Genomic DNA, 19353 nt, shown 5'->3' on the forward strand with positions numbered 1-19353 from the left:
AAAATGGCAAAGGGAAAGAATTTCAGGATCTGGAGTTGTCATTCAAAATAAGCACAAAGACTAGGCTCATATGATCACATGTTAGGACATACAGTCTTATACAAATACTTAGCTCTGATAAGAAATGGATAATGCTGAGAAATGTAGAAGGAATGTAGAGGATCACCAGCAATAAGATGGAAAGACATGATTGCAGTGCTGATAGGAGCTTCATTTGAATAACTAAAGGGCTAAAATTGGGATTTCCTGGAGAAATGGTCCCTAAATACCAACTTGATGGCACATAATCAAAAATAGGAGGAACAGAATGTCCCAAAATTGTTTGGACTACACTGTCCTTTCCAGTGGAATTCAAAGAGGGCAATATACCAACTGGACCCACATAACTCACTGAAGTGCATTCATTCAACCTGTATATGCCTGAGAAAACAATATTCTGATTGGCCATCACAGAAATAAATGTAAAAAATGTGATAGGAAAAATAAAGCCAACTTGTAAACACAGGAAAATTGATTTGTTCTTAACATTTATTATTTATAAAGTAACAGTCAAATACTTTATTGATTCAGGTCAGAAATATCTCAGCAGGATTGTTGCCCAATAGGAATGTTGTGCAGCAGGAATAATAGGCTAGATTCTAAGCAATAAAACTTTTAAGAATATTCTATTTAAGTTCTGTCACTGGCATGCCATCAAATAATGCACATTTACCTCAACCTCATGAACTATTTCTGGTGTAGCCTTTACAACAAGACATCTGCATTTATGACTGAAATACAAACATAGGACTAGAGAAGAAAAATAAGGGGTCCCTCATTTAATATGTTAATTTTTATCCCGTTTTATTGCCTGGGTTTTTCCCCATTTTTATTTATTATTTCAATGGCTTACAAAGAAATAGGTTACAACAGATATTACAAAGACCAATAAACGTTTAAATGACAATTGCTTAAAATGGAGAGCTAGTGGGTACTTGCCAGTAATTTGGAAAATTACACAATTTTCATTGAATGAATATACATCACTAATTGGAGACCAAAAAGAAACAAATGAATTGTAGAACCATTTTGAACATACGAACTACTTCTACTTCAGTTAGCACCAAGGAATTTCTACAACCAAAAGTTTTAGAGCTTGGTAATATATCCCTTGGTTCCTCAATTCATTAGATTTTTTTCATTACTGAGCCTTTATTTGTTTCATTGAATTTTTAGGGCTACTTAAAAGAGTCTGGGTGGCTTACAAAATCCAATACAAAGTTAAAACAATTTAAAACACAAAGTAATATAGCTAGAACTAGAACAGCCACTAAAACATACCATACTAGCTATCTACCCATCAACACATTAACTTGTTTTGTTTGGAGCATTCATGAAATTTAAATATGTCCTGATTTTATCCATGAGTAGTTCTTTTTGGCACTCCCAGGGTGCCCTCAGAAATAAAGCAAGCAACAATTAATTTACTGGTAAGTTATTGGACAGCCATTATTGCATGGAGAGCAAAAAAGACTAGGGCTAAATTGGCTAGGCCTAAAGAAAATAAAAAGAGAGAAATTCATTAAAAACCAGGGAAAAAAATAGAAGCATATATAGTATTTGAAGTCTCACATATATTTGGAAGAACTGATATAATTCGCAAGGAATTTGAAGTTTTTTGACATTTTATATAAAATGTTGTAATTACAGTAGTCCTTGACTTACAACAGTTCATTTAGTGTCTCTTCAAGAATAGAATGGCACAGAAAAAAAAGTGACTTATGACCTTTGTGGCATCCCCATGGTCACATGATCAAAATCCAGATACTTGGCAACTGAGTCATATTTATGACAACTGCCGTTTCCTGGAGTCATGTGATCACCTTTTGCAACCTTGACAAGCAAAGTCAGTGGGGAAGCCAGATTCACATAACAACTAGATTAGTAAGTTAACAACTATGATGATTCACAACTGTGGCAAGAAGTGGGGCAAAATTCATTTAACAAATGTCTCACTTAGCAACAGAAATGTTGGCCTTAATTGTGGTCATAAATCAAGGATTACCTATATACAGGGATTATACCCTGGATTGTTAATATATACATAGGAGATCTCTCTCTCTGCAGAATAAGACAAAAGCTTAAAATAAATCACTTTAACTTCATTTTAACTTTACTACAAACTTAAAATAAATCACATCTCTATCTGTTTTTCAGTCTATCAAAAACACAGAGTTTGAATCCTAGATCTCTTTTTGCAACCCTTCATGTTAATGGATGTTTTGTCGTACTTTTCCCAGAAGAAATGCAGAAGAGACTTGCAGGGCATGAGCATAATTGCCTGGTTGGAGCCTCTTTCCTTCCTCTCTTGCCAGTTTCAGCCCTTAATGCAACCAGTTTTATAGTTTCATTTCTCTTCCCTATCCCCATCACTTCTATTTTGCATAAGGAGCTTAGAAGGTGTAGCAGCTTATTAATTTAAATAATTATTTAGTACATGGAAACACAAATAATATTGAATTAGAGCCCACTTGATCCAGTAAAACAGATTAAAAGGACAAATGAGTTAGAGAAAACCAAGGTTATAAACTGTGGGAAGACCCTATTTGAATGCAAAAGGATCCTTGATGCAGAAACTATTTCTATGTGTGCAACTGACCAGGCAGGGTACAGGATGGAATAAGGCAGGGGTGGGATGCTACCAGTTCAGCCTGGTTCTATAGAACCCATAGCTGCGAAGAGCAGCTGACACCGAACCGGTTCGGTGTTTGGCCCTCTCGCCTGCCCAGGCTCTAGGCTGTCCTTTATTCCCCGCTTTTCCATCCTCCGCTGCTTTGCACAGCACAGCTGAGGTTGAAAAAGCAGGAAACAAGAGGATTTTCAAATGTTGCGCACCTGAGTGCAGTGCTTGTCAGCTGTCCAGGCAGCACAGCTGATGATTTCTTGCAAACGCCACACACGTGATTGTCCCCAGTTTGGAGAACCAGCAAATCGCTCCACTGGCTGGTCCCGCCCCTCCCTGCCCATTCACTCCTCACCTGGCATGTGAGCCATCCAACTTGCCTGTTTTGGTAAGTTGCTATTTTTCCTTTTTTTCCCAACCATCAGCTGTTCTGCTCTGCCAAGAGATTTAGATTAGCTAGAAAGCAGGAAATCCTTGGATTTCTTGCTTTCTAGCTAATCTAAAAGCAGAGCCGAACTTTCCTTAGGACTGAAGCTTTTCAGTGCGGACTCAGGTAGCCGATTGCAGATAGATTGATTTCTGAATGAATCTGTGATTCTGTGAGCAACTCGATCTTTCTGCCTGCTTTGCCTGATTTTGGGTAAAAGTTGCTCTTTTTTTTAAATAAAAAATTCAATATTTACATACATGGTGTGTTGTGAGTTAATTTTGTGAGTTTGCTTGCAAGCAAATTTTATGTGACAGACTCAGATAGCCAATTGCAGATAGATCTCTAAGTGAATCTGTGATTTTGTGAGCAACTCAATCTGCGTGCCTGCTTTGCCTGATTTTGGGTAAAAGTTACTTTATAAAAAAAATCAATATTTACATAAATATTTATAATATTTACATACAAGCCATGCCCACCCAGTCACATGACCACCAAGCCATGCTGCCAGCAAGCCACACCCACCCAGTCACATGACCACCAAGCCACACCCACATCCACAGAACAGGTTAAGAAATTTGAATCCCACCCCTGGAATAAGGTTGCATCTCTGGAATTTGTTAGAGCTTGAGTTGCTACATCCAGTTATAATAAATCCTGTTAAGACAGGATTATTAGCAATTGACAATAATTCTTTTTCACGCAAATTCAGAATTTCATTATTTTTTTTTGAAGTTATGAACCATGATATGATTTTGCATTTCGTTTTCTGGAATAAGTACCATTTAACTCAACGGGGCATAATAAAATCCTCTGGGCCTGGTAAGCTCAGGAGACAAGAACTGTTTGGATTTCTGGAAATAACTTTATTGCTAGAAAGGCATTGTAAAGAGGCATGAAAGCCTACCGAAGCTACTCTCCCACACAACTTATATGTAGTGTAAAGTGGAGTTACTCTAAATCTCTTAAGCTTCTGAGGTTCTTCTGTCTTTTCTGAAACAGCCCAGTTTCCTCTCTTAAATATCTTGCTGCCTCCTCTGGATTCTCAAGGAGAGTTAGGCACTCAGCCCATACAGACCTATACCTGAAATGACACATGCAGAATTTCATCTTGTTATTTCATCACAGGGCTAATACCTTTAAACATTAAAAAAAATCTTATCTCAATATACCACACCTAGACTGAAGAAACATTTAACCAACCATAAATTAAAATAAACAGGATAACTAATGAGAATTGTTAACATGGAACAAGATGGACAATGTCAATTGCCAGAATTTTCTCAATGGTAGCATTTTACAGTGTGACATGTTACGTACAATAATTGTCAAAGAACTCAAGCAAACTGTTTTCTTACCTGAATCTTTAGAGAAAAATCTAAATGAACTTTATGCTTTCTTGCTCAGAAGAGAGCTTTGCAGTATCTTTAATTGTTAATTGCACATAGCGCAAGCAAGAAAAATAAAAGTGGGGAATGGGCATTGGTATAATTACCTGAGAACGCCCTTTCTATCTACGCTGCAAGAGAGTCCAAGATGGGTATGACTCCTCCCTCACCATGACTTATAGTGCAAATGGCATACATTACGGCGAGCTCTCTGGATATACATCAAATGTACTGTGTTCTTTAGGAAGTCCGAAGCTATGTTCGTCTCTTTCCAGCCCTCATCTTTGGGGAGTAAGACTTCCTCATCTACCATTAGTACATGGATTAGAACTTATATTTCTAAAGCCTACCAGTCTTTGTCCCTGCCGGTACCCAGGAACATAGCGTACTCCAGGAACATAGGGTACTAGGAGTGCGGCTACTTCTGCTGCCTGGAACACTCAAGTGTTGCTTGAAGAAATCTGCAAGGCAGCTACCTGGGCGTCCCAGTCACCATTTATACATCATTATTGACTGGACTCTTTTGCCTCTGCTGAGGCAGTGTTTGGGCGACGGGTCTTACAGAAGATTGTCCCACAGTCGGAGTGAGGGGACCAGACAAGGGCCCTCCTGCAGTCTTTGGTATGTCCCATCCTGGACTCTCATCACAGCATGGATGAGAATGGGTGTTGGTATAATTACCGGAGAACACCCTTTCTATCTACGCTGCAAGAGAATCCAGCCCCTTTGGCGTCTGGTCCTGGTGTGTGGGGGGGTGATTTCATTGTCATATTTTCTCTTCCAGATGCACATTATGTCTGTCACACAATCTTTACCTAAAAGCTGGGGAACCAGCTAGGGGTTGGTTTATGTAGTGGCAGACTCAGCTCGATGACATCAGAGGGAGGAGTCATACCTATCCTGGACTTTCATCTCAGCATGGATGAGAATTTAAAATCTCAGAAGCACTTCTACTTCATGATATGCATTTGGGCTTTCCTTGCAAAACTGTTCCTCTTTCTGTTGTTATATAACCCAGTATCTTAGCAGGTCATTTGACCATCCCAATCAAAGATCTCATTAATACCCTCTTTAAATTTCCCTAAACATAAGGGACTCTTCATCAAACACTTATTTAAACAGATCACAAGGGAGAATGCACAGCCATAGGGTCATCACCCTATATCACCAGTAGCCATTTAAAAAACAGTTCTGGTACATGATTTATTTCTCTGCTTATGTGGAAGCCCCAGTAGTATCCTAATTAGACATTCATCAAAAGCCAGAGAACCCAAACTAGTAGACCAGACCAAACCATTCTTGCTCTGCAATACCCAGCAAAATCCAGTAGTCATCACAGTTCTGAAATAGCATACATGGATTTGCTCTAGAGAAAAACCAGCTTCAGATCCTATGCATATCATAAGAGACAACCTACATCAATGTTTCTCAATCTTGGCAACTTTGAATTGTGTGGACTTAAAAAGAATTCCTCAGCCAGCATGAGGGACATTGAAGACATGAAGTTGGATTAGGATTGGGAGGACAAGTATAGGTCTCTTCTCAGACATGGAAACAAAATTAGGTGATTTTGGGGGGGGCAAGGATAGAATTTGTTGTTCCACTTCTGCCACACTGATTCCTAGGAAATCCATTTTGTGTTCCTAATCTTAATTTTATGTCATTTTCTGAGGTCTTTGAGTTTAAGGAGACCATTCCTACAAGTGCTGTTTAAACTGCAATTGCTGCACATATAATTTAAAAAAAAGGATCCACTGGATGCCTTTTTTCATTTAAAAATGAGGTTGCTCACTTATTTGTAAAGCAAACAGAAAAAGAAATGAATGAGTAACATTCTCTTCAGAAGTGAAAATAAGAGAAATAAAAATGAATTGATTCCAAGTGTAAAATTAATCCAGGACTCATTTGTTTGAGCTGAAACCCTTGAACAGTCTCACAAGGCCATAAAGAGGTTACTGGGAAGGGAAAAAGTATGTGGAGTGCAGAACTTGTCAATATCTAATTAAGAACACATATTTCAAGTGATGCATGAGAAAACAATGCAATTGTGGAATGACCTTGTTTCAACTTATAGGCAAAATCAAAGAGTTTGTATGCTTAGTTTATATGAATGATGGTCTAGATCAGGGGTCCCAACCCCCCGCCCCGGGGGCCGCAGCCCCCCCGGAAAAAACCCCCCCCGCCCGGTGAGCACCCAACGCCCCCCCAAACAAAAAAAAGTCATTTGTGCGGGCAAAAAAAACCCCACGCAACACCACAAAAAAAAAAAAAAAAAACCAACCACCCCAAAAAGCGACCCGGAAATCTAGATGACTACTTTGACAATCTCTGGTTTCAGATGAAATTGTTTTACCTACAATCTCTGTCCTTCTGAGTTGAATTGTTCCATCTATGAGATCAAATATTCCACTACCATCTTTGATCAAACAGATTTTGTAAGTTTTATATGATATTTAAACACATACATACACAATTCATTTCTACATGAATATGAGAATAGTGGCAACTCCAGTAGTATAGTCATGATGGCTATACATTATATTCCTTCTCAGTTCTAGTGTTTGCTTGAAAAATGAAACAAGGAAGTACTATTAAGTCCGGTCTATAGGTTCTCACTGTTATCTAATTGGTGGAAGGAGGGAATAAAACATTGTCCTAGATAAGCTTTTCACCTAATATGGTCTACTCTAGAGTTTGTTAAATTCCTATACCAAGTATTAGAAATGATAGAAATGATTGGAAATGTCCACCTTGATCTCATTTGCAAATCAGAGACTTTGGATAAATCTTTCTCTTCTTCTTTATCTATGGTATGAGTTGAAATAACACTTCCTCTTGAAAATATGCCAAGTTTGTTACTGGGAGCATAGAGCTGGGTTGATGAAATCCACAGTGAAAAAGTTTGCAACCTCATCCCAGGTCTGGGGTCTCACTGCCATGCTACCAAACATTAGTTTCTGACTACAAAGCAATGTTCAGGGGACAAAATCAATATTTGCATATCTCAGTCAAAGGTTGCTTGTTAAAACAGCTCGACAGCCTTCCTTCTTAAGAGTTGGATTCTCCTTTAACCATATGAAAGTACAATGAATACTAGAAGTATCCCCCTCCCCTAATACCTATTGATTGCACCAAACTGAACCATGGTGAGGAATGCTTACTTACACATCTTTATGGATTATGCTCAACATGCAGAGTAGCTTACTTTGTCAGTACTATCTGTAGCATACTGTTTAACAGTCTATGAAAGATTTATTTTGTTTCTTTTCTGTTTATCTTTATTGGCTTTCTCCTTTTTCTTCAACAGAACAAGGCTGATGGAGCAAGCTCATGGCTCTGGAAGAACCTTCAGTTTAAGGTTCAATAAATTCCCCAAAACATTGAGATATAGTTACTAATGTTGAAGGTTCTTATTTTAGAATATTTAGTGCCTGGCTGTTCCATCCTCAGGATCAGGTCTTATAATTATCTCTCCTGAATGAAGAAGGTAAATTGTTGCCCGAAATGCTGAGCTAAAGACCAAGGATACTACGGTATTCCACACCAGAAAGGCTGCAAAAATCATGTTGGAATAGTTTGATAAGGGACAATCATCACATACTTCAGAGAAGTTTTGATTTTCTGCTGAGATAGATTGCTCATAGTTCAATATCTGCCCTTGTCCCTTTGAAGTGCTGAGTTAAACCACATTATGTCTTAGTGCAACATGTGAATCAGATTAATTGAACAAAAGTAGCATGCTAACAAAAGAAAGCCAACCTCCAGCACACTCTTTATTACCAACAGTGCCTCCAGGGCCCAGATGAGCTCTATTACTCTTTTAAAGAAATACAAATGTTTCTTTTGGACATGCCTAAAAGCAGGAAGATTTTGGGCAAAAATGCATATGTGGTTAGAAAAAATGTTAAGACAGCATATAGATTTTAAGACGAAACTATTTTTGTTAGGTATAATACCAGAAGAATATGATAAAGAGAATGTATGTTTGATATTACATGTTTTAATAGTGGCAAGAATTGTATTTGCACATTTGAAAAGCAAGGAAACACCTACAGAAGAAGATGTAATTAAAAAAAATTGGACTGTGCAGAAATTGATAGATTAATGCTATAAAAGATAAAAGAAAAAGAAGTCACAGAATACTTTCAAACTCTGGACTTATTTTATCAATGGTTGGACAACAGAGGTAGAAATTAGGAGCTTCACATGTAAACAAACCGACCCAGACAGAACACTGTTCTTTAAGCACTGTTCTGTATGTCAAGAGAAAACCAATATATATAAAAGAAATACAAATATTGGACAAATGAGAAAAAGAGACTTGTGCTTTATGTCTATAAAGATTCTTAATCATCCAGGTCATATAATTATTCCAAGGGTGCTTTTCAACAGGTGACTGAACTTTTCTTGGTTTTTCTTTGAAATTGTTTCACTTCTCATCCAAGAAGCTTCTTCAGTTCTGATCTTCAGTTGCCTTTTGAAAAGCACCTTAGGGACATGTCTTGTGCTTTGTTTGCAAGTATGCCCAGCTGTCTGGGCAAAGAATAAAAATAAGAAAATGTAGCACTGCAAAGAGAGAATGGCAGGCAGACTTCCAGGAAAATCGATATTTGGTACTTGGTTATGTTGCCATGTTGTCCATTTTATAAATGAGTGTCTGGGATTATTTCATATGTTTCCACACAATGATCCACCCTAAAATTAAAAGAATGTTAATATCTAGAATAATACATATATAGAAACATTTTGGAATGCCTGATATTTCAACCTCAGAGTTTATATTCACTACACAACATGTTTTGTAAGGATTAGGTCAAATGATTTTGTCCATGATGAATCTTCTTGTATCAAATAGAAGAATTTCCTGCTATTGTGAAAAATTAAGAGCTCAAATTGATGGAACTTTTATGGGGAAAAAAAACTATGAAAATTTACTATTTCCATTTACTGAGCACTGCATTATCTTTATCAGTTCCTCTATAAGTGAGATGATCAAGTTTCTGCTTTATACTCTGTGTCATGTGTTGATTATTTCAGTAGCTTTTTGTTGGGTCACCTGAGATCTCATTCCATCTCCTGATTACTGTGCAGAATGCTGTCATTCACATTATTCTGCACTTTTTATTTTGTCCCTACCTATTTTTATCACCAATCATTACACTGATTGGGAGCTCAAAAAACATGTAGGCACATGTTGCGCGAGGCCACCCTCTCTCTCTGCCTCTTGGACTTTGTATATACTGTAAAAAGGAATTGTTTGAAATTTGTCGGGCTTTTTTTTTTTCTTCCCTCCTCCCCCCCCCCCACTTTCCCAAGCTCGAGGTTCTCGCGTAGCTTCGTCAGAGTCCCTGGAGGAGGAGGGGGGGCAGCAGGAAGAAGAGGAGGCTGCTTATCCCCCGGCCCCAAGTCTCGTTTGACGGTTTACTTTTTGTGATTTATAAGATTGCCCAACTCATACAATCAAAACCAAACCAACACCTAAATAATAATATAAAATCAATATAACAACCCCAGTAACACCTATAACTTGAGATGAAGCATACCAAATATTCAGAGTACATAATAAAGCAGGCAAAACAAATAGCAGGCCTGGCAATAGGTAAGATCAACACAATTGAAGAAAGAGACAGAAGGGCTAATTCTGGTTGCAAGACCAAGTCTTAAGAACAAACGCATACAAAGTCAGAACTGAGAGGACAGCAAGAGAAAGTAAATGCCGCCTCTCCCAAAAAGCTGAAAAAACAGACCGCACAGATTGACGACTAGAAACAATGGCATGACAAAGTAACAAGAATGGTGCATTGGAATATCTGCAAAAAATACCATTTGTCTGTGAGCAAGAACTGGTGGGATCACAAAATAGACAAAACAATTGAAAATGAAGTGTTCTGGGACTTTAGAATTCAAACAGAAAAGCATAATAACATCTGTCAATAAAAAAGACAAAAGAAGCCTGGATAATGGACATGGCAGTACCTGGAGGCAGCCAAATAGAAGAGAAAGAACAGGAGAAAATAATAAAATACCAAGAGCCGCAAATAGAAGTAGAACAAAATGTGGGAAAAGAAAGCAAAGATAATACCAATAGCAATAGGCGCCTTGGGGTGCAATTCCAAAACATTTAGAGTACCACTTGAAGACTACCGGCATTGACAAAATCACCATCAGTCAATTGCAAAAGGCAGCTTTATTTGGAACAGCTTACATCGCCCCTTCATATGATGAAATAGCAGCACCTGCCTATTCCGGATCTTTGGGAAGGACTTGATAGGATAAAAATGCCAAAGCCAGTCTAAATATCTGGCTGATCCAACCATAATAATAATTTTTAAAACTTGCATGCTTCCTCATTAAACTTTTCTTAAAATATTTAAAGTGAGTGTGAAGATTTCTATTTTTTGCTACCATCTCCAGTTTAGCAACATTTTTCAGATATGAAACCCTACCCAGTATAATAAATCTGACAATTTAAGAATATTTCAATATTTGTAAATTTATTAACACTTCCTTTAATAACCCCAATCTTTACATGGCTTTTTCTAATAACTATTAAATTTAAAGTATTTAGTATGTATGTTATGCTATAACCCCCAAACATTCTTCCTGGGCTACCACCAACTTGCAAGCGCACTTAATTGTTTTGCATTTCAGTAGCTATTCCGTTACCTGCAGCAAACTTCTATGCATTTTTATATAAAAATAAACGAATGTGGTCATTTTACTGGTCACTATTGATTCAGTGAGATTTATAATGAAATTCAATATCCAAATACCAATAATGGATGATGATGACTTTTCCCCTTCATTGTGAATACTATTCATGCATTTTTATCATTTGCTTCTGGTTTGAGACATTTACAAACCCAGAACAGAATTTGTCCTTTAATGATTTCTCTTTGATAAAGACACGCTTATTCCTGGGGTGGGAGTAGGGTAACAAAGAGATGATAGCAGGCCCTCACAACTGTGGTACAAGCTGGTTTTTCTTCTTCTTAGTTTTGCTAGGAAACTGACAACAATATAGTCAGTAAATCAACTTCTCTTTTGGATTTGGCTCTCTCATCTCCATATACAGTGATCGGCTTTACTTCTTTTTATCTATTCTCTTTCACTTAAATCCATGTTTTTCTAACTAGTCAACTTTAAGATATATTTTCTTTAACTCCCAGATTCTGGCAATTGAAGCCCACATGTCTTAAGGTTGACAAATGTGAAAACATAAACTTAAACGTCCAATATAATTTCCTTTACTTCGTAGGAGTGTCACTGTGTGAGATGTTTACAAGGATACCATCACACCAGGTAATAAATATGTTTCTTCTCATGGAATGGGAAGAAACAAAAGTTACTTGATACGGAAGCTGCACCTTGTAACTGATGCTTTTCAATGATCAATTTCAAGCATGTGAAGGGTACTAAACACTTCCGATTAAACTGTGGCTTAATACCGATAGCGTTCTCCAGTAGAGAATGATAAAGACTTTCCCATGAATTTGTGAACAAAAGGCGACTGTCAGGCCCAGAGAACAGCCTTAGGCGGATTCATCCTGAATCTTATAAAGGAGCCTTCCCTGAGTGAAGCTTCTACATTTACAGCATGAAGAACCAGGAGCAAATTCCACAGGAATAATTCTTTTTCCAATTTAAGAGAACCTTAGTTCCCATAGCCTACTGCTGTTGTAATATTGAGTGGTTCCTTGGTTTATCTGCAAATCCAGCTCCAACCACATAGAGATAAATCAGGCCAAACTATAATCCTGAGCCCTTTCAACCTGACAACAATAAAAGAAAATAAGCAACAAATTGCAAAGCTGAAAATGAGTCATTTTTTATGCCGATTTTGGGGGGAAAGATGTACGAGTGTTCAAGGAGTTACAGGTTAGATTAGCTCACAGACACCATCCTCTTCCCCTAATGCATCTCAAGAACTTCACAGAGACCAACAGACTAAAGACCTAAGAAATGCCAACCCAGAAATGCAACCCCTGGTGATCCTACCATCTTTGAAAAACACCCAGAGGCAAAGAGACATGACTGGAATGCTTGCAGGCTGGTATGTTTGCTGCCACGTTTCACAAATGAAAAAAAGAGCAAATTTGAAGGTGGAATTCTATGCTTTCTCACATTAAAATTTGCTTAGTAAAATGCTAATGCAAATCTAGACAAAGGATGGAGAAAATTCCAAGACTGTGGCCGTCTTTATGATTCCTTATTAAAATTGGAAGGCAGTGAGATGCTGTGGGGCATTCCGAGTAGGAACACAGATAGACGTGAGGTTAGGTTAGCTCAAGCCTTTAAAACAATGCTTATCAACAAGGTAGAACAATTCCAAATTAGGGAAAGAGGGCTGTGGACACATTACTCAGAACCCTTCTAGCTACTCTCCTCACCAGGAAATATACTCCCCAATGGCAGGAGCATTACTGAAATAGCCTGTCTTAGCCTTTTCCCGCCACAGGTAAGATTGTTCAGGCATTGGGTACCAGGCTAGAGATCTTGTCACATAGATGGGGAGTGTGAGTAAAGTTGTAGTGTTGCTCATAAATGGGAGCAAGTAGCCTGGCAACCTCCGCCAAGTGTGTGAGTTTAGCCAATGGCACAGGCGGCACTGATACAGAAGGAGAGTTGAAAAGATGTCAGGCTGGGGTTCCTTCTTTAATCTCCATATCCTAGAATCTAAAGGATCCTAGAAAGAATCAGATGATGCATTTCCCTAGATCTTTACTATCTTTTAATATATATAATTCACTGTTTGATAGCAAATGATATATACATTTAAATTCATAGAAGCTAGAATCATTGCTATCCCACTAAAAAGAGACCAGGGTAGGAGAGTTAAATGTACAATACACTGGCAAAAATTGGACCCAGTACAGTTAAAATTATATTATACATAAATAGTGAGAGATTTCACATATAAAATTAAGTCATTATTTAATTGTGCTTTATCAAATAACTCACAAAGTTCATGTTAACATGCTAAAGCTATCAATCACTTGGTTTATGGATCAAAATACATTAAGTCAAAACCAAAAAGGTACATTATACCTTAGTGAAACATGGGAATCAGATTAGTGTTTCCAAATTACATCATAAAGTTATTATATAATATTAAAGATCATTTTAAATCAAGAATGTGGATAGCATCAGCCTCCTGAATCTTGGATAGATTAGCTACACCTGTATTTTTCTTACAACAAAAAAAATGTAATTTTTGTGTAAACATTCATAGAAAGTTCAAATATTACAAATGTAAAAATCTAGCCTATAGCTAACCTGTATTCTGAGGAATATCTAATAATTAACAGATTTCCCCATAATATAAAGAGCAGTATTTTAAATTTCTGATTCAAATCTTATTAGTAAGAAATCATCAGATGTGGCTTTGCTATTATGTTATCTTCTGCCTTAAACGTCCAAATCAATACCCTCAGGCTTAGCTTAACAAAAGATATGAATTATAATTTTTGTATGTACCCATTTTATAGTAATATATTGTTCAAGTTCCTTAGAAGAAAGAAAAAACTTTTGGTCCAAAAAGCAAATTTACTAACATTTTACCAACATCACCTCCCATCTCTTAGCAGCTATAGTATAAAATCCTAAAGAGATGCACTTGGGGGAAAAACACCATTGAGCTCATTGGAAATTATGTCTAAACAGATATGTGTATCATTACTCTGAATATCCTTCAAATAACTAAAAAATAATTGTGTATTTCTCTACACTGAATATTAGGTATGACTTACGGGAAGGAACTGGTAACAAAATGTTATACTATATCTAACAAATATGCTTGTTTCATAGTAGCAAAGTTTCTTTTTTCTTTTTAGCTACTGTGAAGATCTTTAATTCTTTATTATTTTATTGTTGGCTTATAGGTAGTTCCCTTCTTTAGACTGGAAGCAGTTCATCCATTGAATAACAAGCTAGCAATTCTAATCAACAGTATTTACTTGAAGAAAGGTTATAAAGTTACAACGCAAGAAATCCAACCAGTACCTTATTTTCACACACACAATTTTATGGCAGGACAGCTCTTGCCAATATTCTACATTTTTTGGAAGGCAGGTTCTTGTCTGTATATCTTCACTTTTTTTTGGTAACTTCTAGTCTTTTTATCAGCATAATAAATAAATCTCACATCTTTTCATTGTTAACTAATGTGATTTTTATTGCTATATATTGTGCCATGTTTGCAGGTTTGACAGCTACTGGATATAAATAAATAGAAGCAATAAATTTACAATTATTTCCTCTCTTAAACAAAATTAGCACAATTGTATCTTAATATATAATAGCAATTACTAGCAAATTGATTTCTCAATTATGGGGCATTTAAGAGTTCCTGGGGATGAAATCCTTTCTCATCTAACATCAGCAATGAATTAACATTTTAAAAAGTACAGGCTGCTCAACTAATAAATCTTTGCACTTGCTAGCTTTGGGTCCATGGGGCTCTGGGATCTAGTCATCTTTGACTCTGGATGGGGCGGTACTGCCCCAGAAAGACCCAGTCCGCAACTTGGACTTGCAATTCCTGCTCAAGGAATAGGTGGCAGTCATGGCTAGGAGACCCTTTGCACAACTTTGTCCTGTGCTCCAGTTGAGGCCTTTCCTGGATCAGGATTTCCTGCGCTCAGTCGTTCAGTTCCTAGTCATCCTGTGGATGGACTACTGAAATGTGCTCTACATGGGGCTGCCCTTGAAGAGCATTCAGAAGCTCCAGTTGGTGTGGGCAGTTTTGGGGAGGGGGCAAGAATGGGCACTGTATCACTACTGCTTTGGGAACTGCATTGCTTACCAGTCTGCTTCCAGGTGCAACTCAAGGTGTTGGTGGTCACCTTGAAAGCCTTTCATGACACGGGTCCAGGTTACTTGAGGGACACATAAATTGAACTTATGGCTGATGTATTCTCTAAAAGCAATTACAAACATTGAACCAGCAAACTGATTTGGATAACTTTTTTTCTAACTGGATATACAAATGAGTGCTGTTAAGGTGTTGGAAGACTTCATTTTTGGCTAGAAGATGAACAGAAACTTAAGTATGGGATTCTTTTTGGAGGAGTTAAAAATTAAGAGTCTTAAAAACTCAGGGATGAAACACAAGGTTGATTTATTTGATAGGGGCTAAAAGAAACAATTACATCTGGATTGCTTTTACTGGACTTTTTTTGCTGACAAAGAACAACTGACAAAGCATTGGGATTTTGTTTTTTTCTTAAATAAGCTATGGGATGAAGAGACTGTATTTACAGATGATAAGCCGTATTAAAATTGCCTTTACTTGCTGGGATCAAGGAGGAAATTGGCTGCTTTTCCCCCCTTTTCCCTTTTTCACACTTTTTTGTATTTTACTATCTGTATTTTTCTAGCTTGTGCTTGACTCTTTTCATTAGTAATTTTCAGTAAAACCATCAGGGGGAAAACCCTTATCTTTGTTTCCACTCTCACTTGACAGATGTTAAGAACTGAATACACTTCACTGAAGTTGTAATGGATAAAGAACAAGCTATTCAGAGATCATATCCATTCCTATGCTGGGTAACAACAATAAGCAGAGCTCAAATAGGAAGAAAAAAACAACCTAGATTCAAATCCAAGGGTTATTGCGTCTTGGATTCATTTTCTGTCTCTTTAGCTACAATATAACTGCATTTCAGCATTCCGCAGCAGGTGGCAATATTTGGCTCAGTTTATCTGAATTTAGAATTTAGTTCTTGATGGGAGACACTCCAGGGAGTTCCATGTCTGAAAGCTAGTTTAGGAAGATAAAGGAAAAAAATCCCAGAAGGCCATGGCAAATCATTTCTATACTGCTGCCAAGAAAACAGCAGGGATGTGCCCACAAGGCTCCCAGAAGCCAAGCCTGACTCAAAGGAATCTTTTCATGCCATACCGTCAACGGTTGAAACTCACATCTGGAGACCTGAAAGCTTCAGTGAGAAGAAAAAGAAAAACATTGGGAGCGGTAGCATTAAAATTCCATGAACAACTTGGGCGGCTTTGGGAAGGTCAATATTTCCTGGCTTAACTTCACCACTTTAATGAGAATTCAATGCCTTCCTTCACATTTAAGGGTTACATTTGCAACAGGAGGATGTGCTTTCTTGTAATGGCAAGTAATGGATACCAATCTTTCACCAATTTCTCAAAAGGCTCGCGTAACTTTTATGTATTTAGAAGCCAGTCATTAGTTAAAATGACATCAAAGACAAATAGCATAGGCCCAGGTCCTTCCTAAGGGCTGTCCCATACCAAATACTTGCTAAGCATTTTGTTTTAGAGCAAAATCTCTCTTCTAGCCGGTTGACTGCTACGCTCAACATACAGTCTGCCTCGCCAATTTTATATAAGTCAGTTAGTGGTTTATCATCAGGTGTTGACACACTGAAATCCTGGCACACCCACATTAGTAGACCCTGACTAAGTTTAAGACAATAACTAGAACAAATGGAAACAACGGAGTTTTGGAAACCACGGCAAAATAAATAAATAAATCCCCAATATGATCAGGAATGGAATCTCTCTGTATCTTCCTCTCCACTTGCAGCTTGCTTTTCTATTCAACAAAATATAATCAGAGCAAAAGCAGTCTGAAGATGATACTCAATGGAAGTGGTTACTGGAGTGGAGGGAGGAAAGAATAAATGAATTGTAGGGACAAGGAAATACCAGGCAAAACAAACCAGTAGAAAAGCTGATTAAAAAAAAAAAACTTAAGCAGATCTAATCCAAATTAAAATATCTTTACATACACTTACAATTTAGTTTTAGGATTGGTATATAGACTTTAGATCTTGCAAGAAGGGGAACAGTATTACATTGTTGCAACATTTGGATAAGGTTTTACACCATATCATTCCTCAAGGCTTCCCTATAATGTGTTGGATTTTAACTTCCACACAGGTAGTCCTTGATTTACAACTGTTTGCATAGTGACTGTTCAAAGTTACAAGGGCACTGGAAAAAAGTGACTTATGATCATTTCTCACGCTTGTGATTGTTGCAACACCCCCATGGTCACGTGATTTACATTCAGATGCTAGGCAACTAACTCACATTTATGACGGTTACAGCATTCCGAGGTCATGTGATCCCCCTTTTGTGACCTTCTGACAAGCAACATCAATGGGGAAACCAGATTCACTTAACAACCGTGTTACTAATTTATTAACTGCAGTAATTCATTTAACAAATGTGGCAAGAGAAATTGTAAAATGGGGCAGGACTCACTGACCAAATTTCTCACTTAGCAACAGAAGTTTTGGGCTTCATTGTAGTCGTATGTTTGAAGACCTAATTCCCAGCCAGCAGCCCAGACAGAATGGAGATTGTGGGAGCAGAAATTCAGGGCAGTCATCAGATATTAAGGGAGGGAGGGCTTTTTTTGTCCCTCATAGGTAGGAAAATATGTTTTGACTGACAGCAACAAGTCAATCACTCTTCCTCCAAGAGAATATATATCCCTGGAAAAGACAGAAAGCTTCTGTTGTGGTGTAAAGGGGGAGGTGCAGATGGTGTCTAGGAACTGATCTGATTTTCTCCCTGCCTGCTGCTTATGTGGCCTAATTCTCTGAAGCACCTGGTGCGTTCCCCCCCCCCCAAACTGCAGCAAAATCTTCCCAAACAAAAGCCGCATGAAAAGGCAACTTGCTCCCTCATAGGCTCGCTTCTACTTTCCTTCCAGGCTCTATCGCATGCCCAAGGATGTGGGGGGAGTGACTGCAGCCTCGCGGACCAACACCATCACACCATCCAGAGTGGAAACAGCAACAAAGAAGCAACCCAGCCTTTCTTTCTCTTCTCCGTGCCATCTTGATCTAGATTACCCGTGCCTTATTTCCGCACGCAGCACCAACAGATCCATGCAGGCTCACCTCGGGATCGGGAGAAAATAAAATAAAATAAAAGGCCACGACCCTCCGCTGACAACACCACCAAAAAAAATAAAAACAAAAAACAACAACAAAAAACCACCCACCTCATCTTGCCCTCCTCCTTTCCCCACCCCCCCATTGACATTGGGAAAGAAATCCCAGAAACCCGGAACGAAATACAGCAACTGGCCAAGGTGGGTTTTTAAGGGCGGGAGGAAGCGAGGAAGGAGAAACTGCGTCCGATCCAGCGGGCGAAAGGGTGGGGGGGAGGGGAGGGGAAGCGAGTCCCACCAAAACGGGAGCAACGCAGCGGGGAGAACGAGGTAGCCGTCGATCCTGCCTGCCGCAGGGCTCCGCAAAGGGACTGAAAGCAGACGCGTAGAGGGCGAGAGGCACTGCCAGCTCCGCGTCCCCGGCTCGCCACCACCACCACCACTGCATATTGCGAGTGCCTGCGCCAGATCGGCCGGAATCCCGAGCAGCAAAGCCGCCGCCGCCGCCGCCGCTTCCATTGTTCTAGGCTTGGGCAAGGCAGAGGAGGGAGGGAACTGGCAAGCCCAGGCGCAGATCTCTCCCGTGTAAACAGATTCCGAGTTGGGGAAAAGGGAGTCCTCGAGAAAGCACGGGAAAGCCATTTCTTTCCCCCCGCCCACAAGGATTCCTCGGGGGCGACTCAGCTTCCCTTGTGGAAACAGGATTTTGGAGTTGTTATCGCTGCGGGCGGGCGGGTGGATGGGGGTGAGGACAGGGGAAGGGAAGCGCTGTTGCAATGGAACTCGGAGTAACAACCAGGTGGCTTACCTGGCGTCCAAGGTAGAGTCCCCCCACTTCGCCCCGCAGGCTCCGCTTCCCTCCGCTCCTCCAGCGCACTCAGCTCTCCTTAGCGACGTTCCCCTCTTTCCTAAATGAAGACGCCTTTCGCCTCCTTGGATTGGCTCGCGCCTCCCTGCTCCAGCTTCCAGGCTAAAAGAATAAGGAGGGAGGGAGGGAGAG

The 19353-nt window shown here is 38.9% G+C and overlaps 1 protein-coding gene across 4 annotated transcripts in view; it reads right to left on the minus strand.

Moving 5' to 3' along the window:
- TMEM63B (transmembrane protein 63B) overlaps nt 1-19352 on the minus strand; it is a 92122-nt gene extending 72770 nt beyond the window's left edge. For all 4 annotated transcript variants that reach the window (XM_087965873.1, XM_087965872.1, XM_026681159.2 and 1 more), the window contains exon 1: nt 19162-19352. The gene's annotated coding sequence lies outside the window, so the exon portion shown is untranslated. The remainder of the gene's footprint in view (nt 1-19161) is intronic.
- Between the last annotated feature and the right edge of the window lies 1 nt (nt 19353).

The sequence above is a fragment of the Notechis scutatus genome, chromosome 1 (assembly GCF_049901735.1).
Source record: "Notechis scutatus isolate UNSWTSFEM ecotype Mainland chromosome 1, rNotScu1.2, whole genome shotgun sequence".
Classification (NCBI taxonomy): Eukaryota; Metazoa; Chordata; class Lepidosauria; order Squamata; family Elapidae; genus Notechis; species Notechis scutatus.